A 17,664-nucleotide genomic window follows, 5' to 3' on the forward strand; every position below is an offset into this window, starting at 1 on the left:
GACCACTAAAAATAATGCAGTGGTTCTCAAATGGTTTTGCTTATATTGAACATTAAATGATGACCAAACTACGCACCAAAAAAGTTCTCAAAATCAAATTTCATTCAGAAACTAAAAAAGCGACTGTCGTTGAATTATTCACTCAACGGTCTCTTTCAACAACAAAAAAAACGGATTCTCGAAGAACTAATCAAGTAACTGTTTATATATTTTATTTTTTATTATTTACTAATACAATTTATGTTTCATGCTTCAGAACATATAGAAACATAGTGAGCATCCATGCTCCCTGGTTTTCATGGTGCATTGTGAGACTGTTTAAAGAGCTAATATTTCAGTGAACTGAAAGCGTCTGAAAAACTGAAACAACCCTTAAAATGTCCGACTCCCTGATCAAAGCCCTGACTACTGAAGTACAGTAATGGTCGATTCTGCTTTGACTTTTTTGGGAAATATTTTTGCTGGCAGATCAAAAACATACAAATTATTTTACTGTTGAATAAAAGTAATATGACACTTGCAATCGTGCTGTTAGTATTGTTGGTCACAGCTCGCTATTTGAAACAACATTGTTTAATACTGTAACATGAATACAAAACAACAAAATAATACAATTAAAAATGTCATTCTGTGTACTAGAGACAAATCTCAGAAACATGTGAGAAGCCTCCATTGGGGAAGCAGACTCTCGGCATGAGAAGAATGAAAGACGGGGAACCAGAGTGGCAGCCGGCATACGTACCAGCAGATACAAGCTTCCTTTTCCTCAAATTCAATACTTCTAATGAACAAGTGATTTCCTATGGAAGTTATCGGCACAAAGGGTTCAAAAGGACGGACTACCAGTAGTGTGGGAGCCGAATATTAAAACAGTGCCTCAAAGTTTTGTTGTTTGAGTCACTCATGTTTCGTTAATATCACTAATTTATACTGGTCAGTGAAAATGAGTCAGTTTTAAAAGTAAGGGAAGAGAAACCGTTCTTTGAAAGTTCTCTTGAGAAAGTTATGACTCACAACACCAAGTATTTACCTCATTGTTTTGGTTCATTTGATTTGGATAACCAAAATGTAACGAGACACACAATAGGCATTCAGACATTTTCCTTATTAGGTTATTGTATTTGGTCGTTGTACTATAACTTTTGCAAAAAAATGTCAAGCTATTTAAATTTCATCAAAAGAGAAACCTCCTCTCATATTCAACAGTTGATGTACCCCGCTGACTTCCATAGTAGGAAAAAAATACTATAAGTCAATGGGGTACATCAACTGTTTGGTCACCAACATTCTTCAAAATATCTTCTTCTGTGTCCAGCAGAAGAAAGAAATTCATATGGGTGAATTTGAACAGGTACAGGTGAACATACAGTACAACAATGAAAGTATGTTTTCAATTATTTTCGAATAATATATGTCATCTAAATATTAAATGTCTGTGATGTGCTTTTGAATTATTTATTGTTAGCGGTTATTTGGGTGTGAACCTTGAAAGCGCTTGGTTAGTCTGACATCATCTCTCATATTTTTTCTTAATTCTGTCTGAAATTCAGGAAACTTCAGATGTCATTTTTATGGTTTGTGGTGCTGCTGATTTTGAAGTATAATTTTTTCTTCACAAACACAAAAATAAATAAATATGAATACATTAATACAAAATAATATAAAATGGATAAAAAGTTATAATATTTAGTATTTTAATATTTTTAGTTTTGCTACCTAAAACACAACTCTAAAAATAATTTAAAGATTTTATGCAGCGAATCTTGCAAACTTGGCAAATCAAGTGATTAGCTTTTACTCAAATCAAAGATTATTAAATAACAGATCACCCAGCTGTGTTAGTTATTGAGGTGCACTTGCAAATCTGTGTTGACTGCTGTTCAACAGAATAAAGGAAACAGTGGCCACCAAATACAACAAGAGCCATGCCATTTGTAAACAGTTAAGAAGTCTTGTTCACACGTGTAAATGTTCTCTAACCCTGTTATGTACAATCTACTGTAAACAAGCAAGCATATAAACTGGCAAAGCATATTTGTTAAGGTCAAAGGAGGAAATGATTGATTGTTCTCTTCAACCTGACAGGAAGCAGACCCTGGACTTCCTGTAAGCGTAGCACTGGTCACACTAGTAGGCCGTGGGCCGGACCCCGAAATTGTGAATTTCACAGATCCCTGCCAAGGAACTAAGTGATTTGTTTACAGATGGCATGTAAAAATTCTTATAAGTAGTGTAATCATTGTTTCCAACGTTGATGTGTGCACATTTTATGAAGATATCGATTTAAACTCTTACATTTTTAAACGGGCAAATTTGTAGAACTACTAAATCGTAGCGCCAGAAAACGTAAACAAATCACCCGTCTCCCTGACAACCAACATATTTGATACAGTAACTTTGCTCTCTTTATAACGAAATCCTGCGATTTAAATAGTCTTTATATACTTTTTGTCTACACGAGCTATACTATACATTGTGCACTTACCGTCAGAAGACCTCTAAGGTTATTGATCACCCGTGACATACATAGAAATTTACATAGACCGCATAACAACAAAGCGGGACGCGATTGACAGCCGGTGTGCGACAATATGAAGTGCTGTATACATGTTGCTTCTAGGGCAAAAAGCCCAATAACCTTATTTTCTCAAACAAGTTGGGCATCATTTGTTCAGTGTGCCCAGAAATGGGTTAACCTCAACAATGCTGAGAGTTTAATAGCTGAAAAAGCCATAGCAACATTCAATTTAACAGAAACCTGGAGAGCCCAAGATGTGCCAGTTAATGTGGGCTTCCATAGGGAATGCTACATGCTCTTCACCAATAAAGATCACATTGCAAGAGCATGTAGGAGGAGAGAAATGGCAGCCAAAGATACTGAAGGTATGTATCAAATCCATAAATTCTGCAAATTTTCTATTAAAATAATTGTGTATTGATCGTGTAACTTTGGCTATGTATGTGTGTATTGTAATTAGTTTAAGAAAGTATGTTAAATAAACCTCACACTACCAGTGAATCTTAACTACACAAAGTGATTTTTTATTCATGTATATTTTTGAACACTTTATCTTAAAATTTTTATTGAAAAGCTGGAGATTTAACAAGGGCAAAAAGCATATTCAATATAAGATTACAGTGAATAGTGTAAGGTTGACAATGAATTGAACACAAAAGTCATTTTTTTAAAGGAATGTTTTATTTGAAACAAAGACATTACATGGTATTCTTACAAATCTAAACAGTGAGATTACTAGATTAAAAGTAACCACCTTTGATAAACACATTCTTTGTCATTTGTCTACCTGACAATGCATCCTATTCATACTAGAATATATACCAAAATATTTTCTATTCCTCTGTTCTACAGGAGAAGTTTGCAAAGCCTGCCAGACATACCTCCCCCAATGCAGCATGGATGGAGGATCGAGGGGGAATTCTATGCAGTTCATTGGATGACATTTCCACCAGCACCAAAAAGTGTCTTGGAGCTTGTGCATTGCCAGTGCAAAGCATTACAATGTGTGTGTGTGTGTGTGTGTGGGGGGGGGGGGGGGGGGGGGACACTGCACATGTAGAAAGCACCAGCTACCATGCACAGACATGTGTCTATTGGTGCTTTTCCATTGCATGGTACGGCTCGGTTCAGCTCGAAGCGGTTCGGCTCGCTTCACTTTTCCACTGCGTGGTACGACTCGACTCGGTACGGCACGGTTCGGTTCGCTTTCGGTTGCTTTTCCACTGCAGTTAGTACCGCTTCAAAGTGGGTGGGACTGATCGTTAATAGTTGCCGCCTCTACTGGCTCGGTAGTCACTTTTTAGTTTTTTTTTAATTTTTAAGTTTGTAGGTCCGGTGGTAGCCGTGTGCGGCTAAGAGCTATGCTACTTCTTGGAACACTTTTTCATTCCGTGTTGCCCCATCCAGCTCTCGCTGGATCCGCTCCTCGGCAACCAACGAGAGGAACGTCTGCACCTCGTCCACTGACCACGATTCAGCCATTTCTTGTTTGATTTTTTTTTTACCTCTTTTGTCAAGTAAATACTCTAAAAACAGGTACTACCGCGTTGGCTGTTGTCTGGCTATTTACATCTAGCGGGTTTAGTGTCTCGTGTCGCAAATACAATGACGCTGAAGTGACGATTCTGTCTGACCAATCAGTGATCTGCAGTGTTTTCACGTCACATTTAGTATCGGTACGGTACGCTTGGAACCTCAACAGAGGTGGTACCATTTAAAGCGAGCCGAAGCGAGCGTACCGTACCGTACCATGCAGTGGAAAAGCGCCAAAGCGTGCTGTGTCGAACCGAGCCGTACCATGCAGTGGAAAAGCACCAAAGCGTGCCGTGCCGTACCGTACCATGCAGTGGAAAAGCGCCATATGTAGGAACTGCACCAACGCTGTCTAAGGATGAAACACACAACATTGTGAGCGTGCAGCCATGGCCTGACTACATCTTTAAATAACATTACACTAATAAAAGTTCATCTGGTACAAGTTCGTTTTTGTCTGGTGTTGTAAATTCACTAAATAGCCCTAGTTAGCCGTTGATAATCTAACTCAGGGGTTTTCAAAGTGTGTGGCGGGCCTCCAAACAGTTTCAGGGGAGGATCAATGGAAGTGAAACTATTACATTACTTGCATTAGTTATCAAAAGGAGATCACACAGAATAGCCCACATGTGTGAGAGTTCAGATACAGTTTATAACTGTTTGGTGCAGTAAGAAGTTATGTTCAGCAATATTAGGCTATTTTGGCTCAAATGTTGAGTGCCTATGGGATAAAAAATATATAAGTATGATCCCAAAGGCATCCAGGAATTGAGCGAAACTTACCAAGTAAACTAAAAATGTGGTGGGGGGCACGTCGTTTCCCACGCTTTGTTTGAAGGCACGCAGTCTCAGACTTTGAAAACCCCTTATCTAATTTTTGCCTTACTATAACATTAGCCAACTGTACAAAATAAATCCAACGTGGACGTTGCCTCATGGAGATACCGTTAATACGTTGCCTACTTCACCCAAGTGAGGTGTTCCAAGAGCGTCTGCCTTCTGCCCTACAGATGTCGGCTTCACCATCAGGAGAGGAAACGCATGCAAAATATACAAAATACAATGTGCGATTAGACAGGAATCAGGAGATAACGTAAGCTAACTATATAACCGTGTGTGTTTTAGATCTCTCCCTGCCCCAATATAGCTGATTCAAACTGTCAACTCATTATGAACTATGGAAGCTGTTTATATCATCCGTGTTGGAGCAGGGAGTTGTCTAAAACAGGCAGGACAACGTGTATCGTGTAACTTACTCCTGGAGATGTTTTGGAAATACTCTCGCAGTACATAAGCTTCACTTCAAATAAGATAAATTCATATAACTGTTAGCTAGTTACACGGAAGGGGCTGAACGATGGAAAAAAACTTTAAAACTTTCTTCTTCTGGACGAAAAAAAAAAAAACTTCAGCGTCATAGTCAACATTTTAAGACAAATGCAAATAAGCCCTTGATAAACTCTTTACAACACACAGTTAAATAAATAATTAGCTTGCGGTATCCACAGAACAAAAAGCTGATCCTACCATACAAAGTTACTTCAGGTGCTAACACTAGCCAACTTGCCGTATACTAGCTACATTTAAAACGACAAATAGCTTAGCATTACCCACGTGTGTAGCATTCGGCGAACATATGCCAAGACCAATGCATTCAGACTTTTTACAATGTTTCGGATAATGCTAGTGCTAATCAGTTACCTACCGTTTCCACGATGTGTGGTGCAGTCATACACTGTAGCCAAAAAACGGAGGACTCGCCACTGACCGGCCGCCGCGCCCGCGAGTTCAGTTCACATCCGGGTCTTCGGGCACCGGTTCAAATAATGACGTGATTGGTCAACTCAAGTTGACAAGGTAACAACACGAGCTTTGATTGGTTCTTACTCCGGCTAACATTTTGTGGTTAGCTAGCGAGATTATATCTACGTTATATTTTTAATGTGCAACAATTGACGTTGGAAACAAGCAGTAATGTGCTCAACAACAATTTATAAAGCCAGTTATAAAAAATTAACCAGTTCCCTGGAGGAGATCTATCAAATCGAAAACTAAAGGAGAAAAACAGACTTGGCCCACTGCCTATAGGGGGCCAATGCTGAGATGCTGCTGAAACAATGGATGATGCAGAAGATGAGGGAGGGAAAAAAATTGAGAGAAAATGGGAAAGGAACCGAATAAACCGGAGAAAGAAATGCATAAGCCAGGCTTTGTGGGAAAAGGCTGTGGACTGTCAGTCACATTAAACACACTGAATGTATGAGACCAAAGCAGAAGCAAAACCTATATATTTTTTACATTTTCTGAAGAAAACATAAGTGCTTGTTAGTAAAAGATCACTGCCAAAGTCGTCTCTGGTTACTCACGTAACCGTAGTTCCCTGAGAGGAGGGAACGAGACATTACGTATGGGGAAATCCATTTTCCTCGAATTATGAAGTCTGATTTGAATAACTCTTTTGCTTGCAAATAGCCAATGGCGACCCCGCCAAAAACCTCAGGATCTTAGCTGAACGAGAGTAAGGAAACGTCTTTTCCACACGGCAGGTTACGTAATGTCTCGTTCCCTCCTCTCAGGGAACTACGGTTACGTGAGTAACCAGAGACGTTCCCTTATCGAGTCGGTCTCTCGACATTACGTATGGGGAACAATAAAACCCCCGCCGTGTGGGAAAGCCTGCCAGCTCGCACCGAGCTCAAGTAAGCACAGGCACTAATCCCTACCTCACACCGCTCAGGATGGACACCGGACCTGGTTGAAACACCTATTGGCACAGAGCCAAGTCGGCATCCGCATCAACGTAGCCCCTCCCACATAGTTAAGCAACGCTGAACTGAAAGTGAATGGGGAATTTGCAGCAATGTGATTGGTGCTTAGGAATACACTGCCGGCTTATGAATGCGGGCATAATAAGGGACACAATATATAGTGAACATGATAGCTATTGCTTATTGCTAATAACTCGCACTGTCTGCACGACTTCGAACCGCAGCTAGAGCGCGCGCCAGCCGGGGCGTGCCTGTAGTCTAGTCCAATGACAGCTCAGCTCCCTCTCCCTGCACTGACAGTACATGTGGTGCGAATGAAGGAATATTCAAGTTATAGAATCTCGCAAACGTATTACGAGACGACCAGCCAGCCGCGAAACAAATGTCCTGAATAGACATGCCTTTCGCCCATGCCCATGATGACGCCAAACTCCTAGTGGAGTGGGCGTGCACCCCTATAGGGCAAACGGCTCCCCGAGAAGCATAAGCCAGTCGCACGGCCTCCACTATCCAGTGAGATAGCCTCTGTTTCGACAGCGCGCCGCCTCTCTTGGCACCCGCGTAGCAGACGAAGAGCTGCTCTGACGTTCGAAAATGGCTAGTTCTGTCCACATAAGCACGCAGGGCACGCACGGGGCACAAAGCATGTTTCTGAGACACTGGAACACTGTCCTCAACGGGGCAAAATGCTGGGATTGTAACCACCTGGGCTCTGAACGGCGTTGAGAGCACTTTAGGCGAATATCCGCACTTGGGTAAAAGTCTGACCATGCAATCATCCGGTCCAAACTGCATACATGCACTGTTTACTGACAGGGCATGCAAGTCCCCCACCCGTTTCCCGCAGGCTATTGCGAGCAGAAACGCCGCCTTGAATGAGAGCACTTTAATGTCGCTAGACTCAGCTGGTTCAAAAGGTGGGTCAGACAGCGCACTAAGCACTAACGACAGGTCCCAGACAGGCATCTGACGAAGGCGGGGGGGGAAAAGCCGCCTCGCTCCCCGAAGGAAACTCGTTATCAAAGGGTGTTTCCCCACTGAATAGCCATCCACCACATCACGAAAAGCAGCAATAGCGGCCACGTAAACTTTCAGTGTAGATGGCGAACTGCCAACATCCAGACGTTCCTGTAGGAAGGTCAGAATAATGGAAATATCGCAATTCCTGGGGTCCTCCTTTTTGTCAACACACCAGTTAGCAAACACTTTCCACTTCAGAGCGTATAAGCGCCTCGTCGAAGGGGCTCTAGCCTCTGCTATTGTCTGCAGCACTCTCTGTGAAACTCCGCGCTGATCTGCCACACATGCAGGTCCCACAGCTCCGGGTTGGGGTGCCATATGGTGCCCTTCGCCTGAGATAGGAGGTCTCTTCTCGGCGGTATCCGCCACGGGGGAAAGAGCGCCATGTTCACTAGCTCCGGGAACCACGGCTGGTTGGGCCATTTGGGCGCTACAAGAACCAACGCACATCTCTCCTCCCTGATCTTTTGCAGCACCAGCGGCATTAGCTTGATCGGAGGAAAAGCATACTTCCGACCCTTCGGCCAGCAGCTCGACAGTGCGTCTCCCTCTAGAGGGGCTTTCGTCAATGCAAAGTACAGCGGGCAGTGGGCGTTCTCCTGTGATGCAAAGAGGTCGATCTCCGCTTTGCCAAACAGATTCCAGATCATGTTTACCGTCTGCGGATGAAGCCTCCACTCCCCGTGCACAATGCCATCCCTGGACAGCATGTCCGCGCCGCAATTCAAACTGCCCGGCACATGCACTGCTCGAATCGACAGTAGTACTCTGTCTGTCCATAACAACAGCCGCCTCGCTAGCCCCTGCAGGGATCGCGAGCGTAAACCTCCCTGGCGATTTATGTACGCCACCACCGCCGTGTTGTCCGTTCTGATGAGAACATGACGGTCTTTCACAAACGGGAGGAAAGCCCGCAGCGCCAGATGAACCGCTTCGATCTCCAAGCAGTTTATATGCCAGCGCGTCTGGTCTCCTGTCCACGTACCGAATGCCGGTCTGCCATCGCAGAGGGCTCCCCAGCCTGACAGTGACGCATCCGTAGTGATCACTACGCGTCTGACCACTCTGCCCAAAGCAGACCCCTGCTCGAACATGGTCGTGTCGAACCACGGCGCTAGAGTCTCCAGACATGAACGCGTTATAATAAGGCGTTCCGATCCCGCTCTCCACGCCCGCGACTGTACTCGTCTCTGTAACCAGTGCTGAAGCGGTCTCATGTGCAACAAGCCCAGTCTGCAGACGGAGGCTGCAGCTGCCATCAGACCGAGTAACCTCTGGAACGTTTTTAAGGGGATGGCTCTGCCTTGAACGAATAGGGCTAGTGTACTCTGAATCGACTGGATTCTCGACTCTGACAGCTTCGCGATCATAGCGCGTGAGTCCAGCACCATACCGAGGAAAGTGATGGACTGGCACGGTTGAAGGGCGCTCTTCCGCATGTTCACAGACAGTCCCAAACCTGTCAGGTGGGCGAGGAGTCTGTGTTTGTGTTCCTCGAGGACACTCTCCGACCGTGCGATGACTAACCAGTCGTCGAGATAGTTCAGAATGCGCATTCCACTGAGTTTCAGGGGAGCAAGCGCTGCATTCATACACATTGTAAATACACGGGGAGCCAGGGCCAGCCCGAAGGGCAACACTTTGAACTGGTACGCTACACCCTCGAATGCAAAACGAAGGAAGCGCCTGTGATGCGGGGCTATCTGAATGTGGAAGTATGCATCCTTTAGATCCACTGCAATGAAGTAATCGTCGGGCTGAATGTGCGCGAGGATCTGCTTCACTGTTATCATTTTGAACGTGCGTTTCGCGAGCGCTTTGTTCAGCAATCTCAGATCCAAAATGGGGCGCATACCTCCGTCCTTCTTTGGTACTAGAAAATAACGGCTGTAGAAACCGGAATTCCTTCGCTCTTCGGGTTCTGTCTCTACTGCTTGTTTGGCCAGGAGAGAGGAGATTTCTGCCCGAAGTAGCGGAGCGCTCTGTTCTGACACCTCTGTCATAATCACGCCGCCGAAACGGGGTGGTCTGCGAGCGAATTGGAGCGTATAGCCGCGTTTTATCGTGTTTAATACCCAATGTGATACCGTCGGTAGAATCGACCATGCGCTCAGGTGACTCGATAAGGGGGGCTTTAATGAATGCTGCGGCGGGGGCTGAGCGCCAGCCACCGGGGAAGCATTGACCGCTACATGAAAGACAGGTGACTCGTCCGCGGTATTTTGCACGGGGACATAAATAGCCACCTTCTCGGGATTCCCCGAGCTTCCGCTCTGCGAAACGTCTCCCGGGGGAGAGGTTTCGCTTATGACGCGGGTAATAGTGTTGGGAGGAAGAAAGCTCTTTTGCTGAGACATGTAATGCACTTTGTTTATTGAAACAGAACACAGCGGTTTCAAAATCAAAACATTCACGTCGAACTCTGGGCGGGAACACACCCTCTTCGCAGCGGGTCCGACGAACACGTCCCGCGCTCTCTCCTCCCTGACACGCACATCAGGAACGCTGCTCTTTTTTGCCCGCCGGGCGCCCTTGGCTGCTGGAGGGCGGCTTCGCACCAAAACGGGGCTTCCTGAACTGCCTCTGACGGAAGGGAGGCTCTGGCTCGCGACGCTCTGCCGCGTTCGGGGATGCGCGTCTGGTAGGTCCGGCCGGGCGCTGCGCAGAGGAAGATCTGGATCTCGCTGCAGGGGGGGCTTGAGACCGTTTCGGCAGTAGATGGGGCATCATTCTAGATTGCTTGACGGTCTCGGCGTACTTGTCCGATAACGACTCCACCGCAACACCGAACAGGCCCGTAGGGCTTACCGGCGCGTCCAGGAACTGCTTTTTATCCGTATCACGCATCCCCGACAGCGTCAGCCACAGATGGCGATGTAGTGCCACGAGACTGCCCATATTACGGCCGATTCCCTGGGCGACCTTTTTTGACGCCGCCAAAGTGAGATCTGCCGCCGTGCGCAGTTTCCTGAGCAACTCGGGGTCCGGGACTCCCTCATCCAGGGACCCTAGGAGTCGCGTCTGAAAAACCTGCAGAATTGCCATCGTGTGGAGGGCAGATGCTGCATGTCCGGCTGAAGTGTAGGCTTTCTCAGCGATGTGGGCAGTAGCGCGACATGGCCTGGAAGGCAGTTGGGCGGTCTTCCAGCCGGGAGAAGACGCTAGATGAGCCGCGATGGCATCCTCGACGGGGGGCAATCTCGCATACCCCAATTTCTCCGCTCCTTCCACTGTAGTCAGCAGCTGGGTACCTTGTGCATGGGCTCGTGCTGAGTAAGGGGAGCGCCATGATCTGGTGAGCTCCTCGTGGACCTCCGAGAAAAAGGGCGCGGGTCTCCGCGGGGCTTCAGCCTGACGACTCGCGCCGAGGAAAGAGCCATCCATCCATCTCTTAGACGGCAGCTCATTGGGTGCTGTCCACTCCAGCTCCATATCCGCCACAGCCTCTGTGAGAATGGCCATAAGCTCCGCATCCAGAGAGGCGGGGGCGCCTTCAGACGGAGACTCGGACCACGCTCCCGGGTCGGAGGCGCTGGTAGACATGGCGTCGTCATCGTCGTATCCAAACGAGACCATTTCCCGCGCTTCCGTAGGAGGGCGGTAACAGGCCTCAGAGTAAGTTAGGGGCTCTGCCACTTGAGGATGGCGTGGGTGTTGGGCCGACGTCAGAGCCTCGACAGAATCCACGGATGGGGTTCTCTGCCGTCTCTCGGTCCGCGGCTCGACGGCGGCAGACTGGAGAGAGGCAGGAGACACAAGGCCGTCGTTACGTGTAGCGGCCAGCCTTGCACGAAGGATCTTAATGGGAAACTCCTCACAGGCAGGACATCCCGATCCCTCGAGTGCCGCCTCCGCGTGGGCCCGGCCCAGGCACAGCACACAGTTTTCGTGTGCGTCCGGGAATTCGATGGGTCCACCACACATGCGGCAAAGAGACATCTTGATATAGGTAATCCACCGGAACGCGAGAGGGGAAAAACTCCTTGCTATATTCCGCTCTGAATGCGTACATCAACGGTGAAACAGACTCGAGTGAAGAAAAAAGATTCTGAGGTTTTTGGCGCCCGCCGTCACCTATATTGAGGAGTGTCAGCCAATCAGGTGATGGCGGGGTCGCCATTGGCTATTTGCAAGCAAAAGAGTTATTCAAATCAGACTTCATAATTCGAGGAAAATGGATTTCCCCATACGTAATGTCGAGAGACCGACTCGATAAGGGAACCTATGTTGTTATGAGTGGCTGCCAGGGTGTTGCTAAGGTGTTCTGTACGATGTTTAGTTCTCAGTGCATTTTTCCGCCAATCCAGACATATTTTAAGAGTTTCCAGTTCTTGCATGAATTGTCCGCAACGCCTCTGAATTTACAGCGCAAAACACAGTGAGCGACCAGAGTTGTGCCATACAAAACGATTACGAATGAACGAATTTATGAACAAGCTCTTTATAGAGAATCAAAACCATACAGTGCATCTCTTGAACGAATGACTCGAGTCGGTTTATTTTAGTGTATCAAACACATACAACCTTCAACTAACTGTGAGATTTAAATCAGTATAATTAATGACTGGTTGTTCAACGTGTAAAGATAGACATTATGAGGTTTTTTTCAGTAGCTTATAACATAGGCTAAACAGCTTAAATACAGCTTTTGTAAGAACTGTTTTAAATGTTTATCTATTGTCATTTAGAACAAATTACCAACCCTAAATATGAGTAATAATAATAGTAATAGTGATGTTTGCCTTAGCATGCAACATTAATAAAGAGAATAAAGGATGGACGGAGGAGTGTTACAGTAGATGAGAAGGTAACAAGGAAAACAGGAAAAAATTGCCATTTGGATGCTGATGCTCTTTAAAATATATTTTCATCCCACCATTAGACCAATGCAGAAAACAATGTTATCAGAGGATGCGACAAACTAACGGCAGGAGAAACGCCCTCCATCCATCTCTCAACCCCCCCCCTCTCTCTCTCTACACGTCTTTTCTCAATCTTCCTCTCATTCTCTTTGTCATTCTGTCTTTCATCATACATCTTCAGAGTCTTTGCAACTTGTTTATACCATGCCACAGTTTCACAGAAATAATACAATACAAAAATAAATAAAAATCACAAATTAATTTCAGTAATTTACCATGCCACGCTTTCTATCAATTAAAACCCTGTATATCTAATTGGCTTGTAAATGAAAGTGTATATTGTTAGAATGAATTAGACTGCATGGGCTGTTCATTTGACATTTACGCATTTGGCAGAGCTTTTATTCAATGTGACTCACAGTGCATTCTGGGTATACATTGTGTCAGTTTGTTTGCTCCCTAGGCATCGAACTCATGACCTTGTCGTTGTTAGTAACAGTCTTTAGTTGTTGAGAATCTGATCAAATTAGCTGAACTGATTATGAAATTAGCAGCATACGTAGACACACACACTTTATGTCTGGGATCGATGTCTCAGGGTGACTCCTTTTCCTGTGTTTGTCTGAGTGGTCGTGTCCAAACACTGAAATCCCTGTTTCAGCTCCAGTGCAGAAAAACAGAACATCTACCCGTCCAGCTTCCCCCTTTCTCTTAGAATAACGTATGTCAGTCTCCTTCTTTCCTGGGCCAGTTTTGAAAGTGTTGATTGCTGTGTTTCTGTAGGGGTGGAGTGTGCTTTTAAAAACGCTTTGTACATCTCTGCTTGTTTTGCCTTAGCTATGTCAGCATAGCATGTAACCACATATTCAGAATAGTAAAGGGTGATGAAAACTGTCAAAAAGAAAAACTGAAATGATTGGAAATTGTTCTAAAATTGTTTGATGCATGTCTTGATTTGGAAATTTAGTACACCTAATTATACAGTAGTTCCACAGTTATATAGTTATTTCAGTTATTGACACAAATAATATAGAATATACATAACAATTGAACAATATAAATATAAATTACTTTAAAGAGGGCTTATTATGCTTCTTTTTTTTTATTCTTTTTTTTAAAAACTTTCTTTAGTGTGTAATGTTTCTGTTTGAGCATGAAAAAGGTCTGCAAAGTTACAAAGCACAAAGTCCATTAGGATGCCCCCTGAAATGCCTCCATTGAGTATTCTCCCGGGATCATACGTCACAATATTCTTCATTTAAATATTTCCATACGCAAAACGCCAAAAAAAAAGAGGAAAAAAAAGGGATGAAGCTTGGTTGAGTTGTGTTAGTAAGTTAAAACTTACAATTATGGTAGGGACATTTCCTATATGCCATGAGTCCTAATAAATGCAGTATCAACTATTTCTGAAGTGCTTCTTTTATAAAGAACAGCGCTTTCTCACATAACGCAGTGAAGCAGCCCCTGCACGTGTGAATAATTGATTCTCGAGCCATCGATATCAACAGATTCAGCACCATCGCCACGGACAGCACCTGGTAACGTCGCATGTAAGAAGGTATATCTTAAGCGGCTTCCTAAGGAATGGTTCGGGGAACACGCCTAGAAATGGTATACCTTTAGTTAAGTTATACCTTAAGAGTCTCCGTAGCGCGCTAAGAAACAATGTTATCAGGAAAGGCAGCCCAGAGCGTTACTGACAGACTGGGAAGAAAGGTGCTGCAATAATGTAAAAAAAAAAGTAAAATATGTGAAAATGTATGTTTGTTTTTTTACATTCAAGCGTTAAACCCTCTAATAGACTGCAAAAATGAATATTTTTAAAATCATTTTCATCTGATGACGAGAAAAGAAAACTCTCGTCATCATTTACTCACCGCGATCTAATTCTGTATTACTTTCTTTCTTCTTTCTTGTTCTCAAAAATGTAATGAACCAATCAACATTGGAGAAATTCTAGATTTGGAGAATTCAATTGTATGGACAAAAAAAATCTTACAATATTTTCTTTATAGAAGAAGAAACATACAGGTTTGGAAAGACATGACGGTGAGTAAATGATGACAGAATTTAATATTTTCACTATCCCTTTACAGTAACAAAAACATATGGACAACTCCAAAAGGAAAGAGTGAGAGTTAACATTAAGGGTACATAAGTTATGTCAAGAAATTAAATGGACAGACACATAAAACAGAAGCATTAGATTCATATCGAACATACTTTGTTCTTCCGAAAAATAATAAACCAGCATACGTGAACTATAACGACTTTATACCGGTTAGTACACACCCAGATACTGCTCTCATTACATTTGTCTCAGTCACCCTGTTTGTAGAAATAGTGATTGGTGGGTGCATGCTGGCGAGTGGAACAAAGCACTATATACGTCATATAGTCGTGTGACACATTTTAATAATGCTCACAGAAACTCTCCAGACAACAGTACAATGTGTTCAACAGTTATGACAAGGAGGATTTGCTTATGACGTACTAGCAAAAGACTCCAAACAGAGTCCAAAATCTTTATTTAGACTCAAATTTCTAACCTAATAGTTCATACTAAAACAAATCATCATGTATTTCTGACCATGTCAGCATCAATGTTATATAGCCTACTCTGTGATACTAAAATATTTCCTTTATCATTTCCACTTGATTTGGTGCTCAAAACAATTTTATAGGTTTGGGGAAATTAATTTAAACAAAAATGAAATATGTTCAGACAGAATTTTGAAGAAAAGAGAGGCAAGGATGCCTTCAATGCCCTTTGTTTAAATCCCAGAGCCATTTGTCATCTCTTGACTTTTATCTTTTTGACTATATTAGAAAAAATGCATCCCGTTTTTTTGCATGTGAAGAGATGGGGAAACAAACTGAATAACTTACAGATTCACTGAGGGCTTTCCTGTGATGTGTTGTGTTAGATGAGCCAAAATAAGAAACGATTCAATATTAAAACAGCTGATGGGAATACTCATTCATTTTCAGTTTTAATTTAAACTATGGTTACCTTAGAAGCACATGATTAAAGTAAGCGGTTCTTAAAACAGGGGTCAAAGTTTCCTTTAGGGCTCAACATATCCATTTCCTTACATTCCATTTCTCTTTGGCTTTAAATGAGCGAGTGCACTATGACACAATGTCATTAACAGCCCTTAGTAACCTCTGGTGTCCCTTACACCAAATTAGCATCATGTCACTTTGTGCACATTATACTATATATATGTACAGACATACACAAACACACATGGACCCAGCAGCAAGGAGTACTCAAATCTACAGAATTCCCACCACACACACACACACACACAAACACACACAGACCCTTGAGCAAGGAGGAATGAAACCTAAAAGATTGCCATTATATAAAGCTGACATATATCTTCCGGCTCTCAGCCGATGAGCAGAATAAGCAATGAAAGAGAAGTGACGAGAGAGAGGGCTTACAGCTCAGGCTTCTGTTTAAATTAGTCTCTGTGAAGTTGGTTGAATTTCTTACAGTTGCTTCCTCACTGGAATACAGTAGCCTAACAAGACTGTATGAAGGGCAGAAAGAAGGACACATGAACAAAGAAGAAAAAAGGGATCATGTGATCAGGTACAAGATTTTAATATAAACTACTTGATTTTGGGTGGTTGCCAAGGCAGTGAGTATATATGAGTTTTGTCTCAAGAATTAGTTTTAGCTTTAGCTAGCTATAATTTTGAAAACCAAGCCACATTGGAAAAATGTGCCTCTATCTACATTTTTGCAAAACTCCAAAACCATACCTAAAATTCACTGCAGTTTCCAGCTGAAATGAGCACTAGCCGTAAAACACAGACAACTTTATTATTTTTTCAATCAAATTATGATTACAGGGGCAGATTATTAATTTAAAAAATACTTATTGTTCTTTGCGCAATACTATGCTATGACCTCAAAACACTTTTACCATATGCATGATTTGTAAATGGACAGTTGCTGCACATAACCAGCTCCATGTGCATTGCTTTTCTGATGTAGTACAGCACTACATTCGCAATGCAAAGAGCTTGGGTAGGAGTCCTGTGACCTGTGAAACACGAGCCAAAATAAAAGAGCTCAAAGACTTGTACAAGCAAGCTAAAACAGAGCATTAACCTTTTAGCCCCACTCACCGGACATTTAGTTTCTAAACTGCCGCAATACATAAAACAACTATAATATAATGTTGCCAGATTCACGTTTCAATGTTTTTGATAGTTTGAATAATTGGTCACACTTTAGTTTAGGTTCTAATTCTCACTATTAAACTATTAAATATGACTTTTGGCTCAATAAACTTCTAATTACTTATTTATAGTTTGTGAGGTAGTTGTTAAGGTATTGGGTAGATGGTCATACAGAATGAGGCATTAATATGTGCTTTATAAGTACTAGTAAACAGCCAATATCCCAGTAATACGCATGCTACTAGGCAACTAGTTAATAGTGAGAATTCATAAAATAAAGTGTTTTAAACCATTTTTTCATGCTTTTACAGCCACTCACTGGACATTTTACTTTGAAAGGGTTGCAAAACATGCAAGAAGCAATGTATTATCATTTTACATAAATGCCAGCATAGGAAAGTTTTTCCAATGAGCTTGGGTTGTATTCTGTACAATTATTTTGCTTTAGAAAAAGTATTTACATCTATCATGCTGTGACTCATTTACAAATAACCATGTGAATGGATGATTGTAGTGTATCCAATCGATCATTTGCATTTACGTATCTTGCAAAGTAGTCGTTTATACCTACCCTCACTGCAATTTATATAGTGCAAAATAAATGATCAAAATATTAAAGCTGCTTTTCCACGGTGATTACTGGCTGTTCAGTTGAAACTTTCCTTGGTTTATTAAGAAATTATTTGAGTTAAATCACATCAGGATTTAAACCAGTGTGCCTTTGCATGCTAAACATATCTGCACTATTTTATCGTACAATTAT

At 43.1% G+C, this 17,664-nt stretch overlaps 1 protein-coding gene across 2 annotated transcripts in view; it reads right to left on the reverse strand.

The window, feature by feature from the left end:
- gja8a (gap junction protein alpha 8 paralog a) overlaps positions 1 to 17,664 on the reverse strand; it is a 35,573-nt gene that overhangs the window by 7,596 nt on the left and 10,313 nt on the right. The window contains exon 1 of one of the 2 annotated variants that reach the window (XM_079619399.1): positions 5,757 to 5,872. The exons of the other annotated variant lie outside the window; for it this stretch is intronic. The gene's annotated coding sequence lies outside the window, so the exon portion shown is untranslated. Of the gene's footprint in view, positions 1 to 5,756; positions 5,873 to 17,664 lie in introns of those variants that run through there. 2 annotated transcript variants of the gene reach the window in all.

The sequence above is a fragment of the Phoxinus phoxinus genome, assembly GCF_949152265.1.
Source record: "Phoxinus phoxinus genome assembly, chromosome: 7".
In the NCBI taxonomy this organism is placed as follows: domain Eukaryota; kingdom Metazoa; phylum Chordata; class Actinopteri; order Cypriniformes; family Leuciscidae; genus Phoxinus; species Phoxinus phoxinus.